The sequence below is a fragment of the Tupaia chinensis genome, unplaced genomic scaffold (assembly GCF_000334495.1).
Source record: "Tupaia chinensis unplaced genomic scaffold, TupChi_1.0 Scaffold138490_1, whole genome shotgun sequence".
In the NCBI taxonomy this organism is placed as follows: Eukaryota; Metazoa; Chordata; class Mammalia; order Scandentia; family Tupaiidae; genus Tupaia; species Tupaia belangeri.
In genome coordinates, this window is record NW_006198386.1 from 274,333 (window position 1) to 277,152 (window position 2,820).

Below are 2,820 nucleotides of genomic sequence, written 5' to 3' on the forward strand. Positions count from 1 at the left end.
CTCTTTCCTGTTTGTGGCTGGCGTCTTCGGAGCCCCGTGCTGTCATTCACAGGCCAGCTTGGCTTTGTAACTTTTTTTATTTTTTTCTTTTCTGTTTCTGTCACCCCACACTCCACAGGCTGACAGAGTCAGTCCCAGAATGCAAAATAGCTAGTCCCTGGGTCCTGCCTCGCACTTTTGTGGCTTAGGCTTGTTTCTATAAACGGAGTCACAAGTGTCACAGAAGGAGGCCGCCCTTGCACGTAAGCTGCCGGTTCCAGAGCCATATTGTGGCTCTCTCGTTCAACAGAGCCGTCTACACCGGTCACGGCCCGCCGGGAGCCAGATGGCAGAGCGGTCACATCTGGGGACGCATTCTCTGCGTGCGAGGCCTTGTCTGAATTTTGATTGCGATGCAAGCGTTCGGCAGGCTTTCATTATGTGTCCTCTGGCTCTTTTACTGGGCTCTTGAATTTTTGCCATTTATTGGAAAGGATAGCAACTCAGTTGGCACCTAATACTTGGTAGCATGAATGAATACACGGCTGCAACAGTAAACCACCTTAACCTCCGTGCCACCTGCCGGCTCAACACTTTGACTTTTTAAAAGTTTATTTGCTTCTTCCGTGAGCCAGAGAGACAGCACTCTCAACATCTTTTTTTTTTTTTTTTTTTAAGAATTTTTTTTTTTAACTTTATTTATTTTAATTTGACCAGAGAGGGACAGCGGACACATGAGAGAGAGAGAGAGAGTGAGAAAGCAAGCCGCCAGGTCCGGGACTTGAACTGTGGTCAGCCACGTGTGAGAACAGCATCCTTAACTACCATGCTACCTGCTGCCCCCCCTCTTTTATTGAGAGAGATTTTTACTATAGGGCTTATGCACTCGCTGGAGAGACAGAGAGATGGAGAGATAGCGAGAAATCACTGTTTCCCCCCCCCAACAGGGAGAATGGCCATGCTGCAATCCCCCTTCTCCTCTATTCTCCTCTTGGGACCCAGGCACAGATGTACCTGGTATGATCCTCAAGTCACCGGGCCCAGGATTTGAACTGCCAACCGTGTGAAAACCCAGTGATGTAACCACTATGCCATCTGCTGGCCCCTCTTTCTGCTTTTGACTCAAGCAATTTAGAGAGCTGGAGTGTCCTCGACTGAGATCTGGAACCTTGGGCTGTGTGTTCTTGTGGGGAGGGAAGTTCTCAGCACCCCCTTGGTGCCGATGTGGAGCAGGCAGTGGGGAGGTGACTGCAGCACTCCGCGGCGTCTAGGCCAGTGACATGCATGTGGGCGTCACCTAGAGCGAGGTGGCACAGGAAGCTACTTGTCTGCAAGATGACAGAGAAGGCTGGGATGGTGACCCACATTTCGAGGTCAGGGAGCCCAGAGGAGGAAGCAGGGCCCCGTGCCTCTATAAGGGTCGGGTCACATGAGGACAGGGACTGTCACCGGGGCCTTTGCTAGGAGCTCTTCAGTGTCGTGATGGGACAGGAACCCGCTAGGGTGAGTGGGAGGTTACCAGGCGACGAGGCTCCGAGCTGGTGTGGTTGACAAACCTCTGTTGAGGTCTGCAGTGAAGGGACTGGTGTCTTGTGTACGTGACCTTGGATAGTTGACTTGATTTTTTTGGATCCGTCCCCTCACCTTCCCAAGGTGAGAGTGGGGACCCCGGAACGGGGGTGCGATATTGCCATTCCACCCAGAGGATGGGACAGCAACACTGTTCCATGTGAGCGGTGGGGTCCCTCCGCTTCCCGTACCACCTCTGTCTTTGCCCAGTTCCCTTCTCGGGCTGTAAGGCCCAGTGGGACCTCTCTCCCTCCTTTCTCTTGTCTATTCCACTTGCATTGTGTCCTGCATCGGCCTCTGGATTAATCCTCCAACGGAGCCTCTTTGGGCTCCTCTCCCATTGCAGAGCCTCGCGAGAGTTCGCATTCCCACGCGATGGATGGTCTCATCCCCACGCGTGATCCTTGACGACCTGGGCTCTGCCCAGGAATCTGCCTTCCTCCGCCTCCCTGACATCAGGCCTGCTGTCCCCGGGGAATACCTCGCTCTGCCTTGTCTCTGGGATGGGATGTTAGACTCCAGCTAGCTTGTGAGCACAGCTTCCTTTGCACAGCGGCTCAGAGCTGTCATGCTACTTTTCCCTCCTTTCCTCTCCTCCTTCATTCTTCCTCCGCCTTCCTCTTCTTCTTCTTTTTGTAGTTTGGTAAAGGTTGTGTGCACTCACTGGAGAGAGAGAGAGAGAGAGAGAGGGATGGAAAGTGCAACAGCATTCACCTAGGAGGATGACCACTCAACAGTCAACTCCTCTTTCTCCTCCCGGGAATCTGGGCATGCACACGCACGCACCCAGCATGTTTGGCAAGCCTCCAGATCCAGATCCAGGACTGGAACTGTGAGCTGCGTAGCTGACCATGTGGGATCCAGCTGCCTTAACCTCCGTGCCACCTGCTGGTCCTGATGTCCCTTTTTCTCTGTGGTGATTTGGACTGTTCACATCTGGAGTAGAGTTGCAGGGTGCATGGCACTGACCACCTGCTGCCTCCTAGGACTGTGTACTTGGGTCTGAGCTCCCAGCCCTCTCCAGGCACCTCCTGGGGCAGGGGGTTGTCACTGTCCCCTTCAGCTCTCTGGGCTGAGTGTCTCATACGTTAATGAAGTACAATGTCACTCTCTACAATGCTTTACTAGTATGGGTTTGTGGACTGTCTGGGCTCTTGAATTTTTGCCATTTATTGGAAAGGATAGCAACTCAGTTGGCACCTAATACTTGGTAGCATGAATGAATACACGGCTGCAACAGTAAACCACCTTAACCTCCGATCCACCTGCACG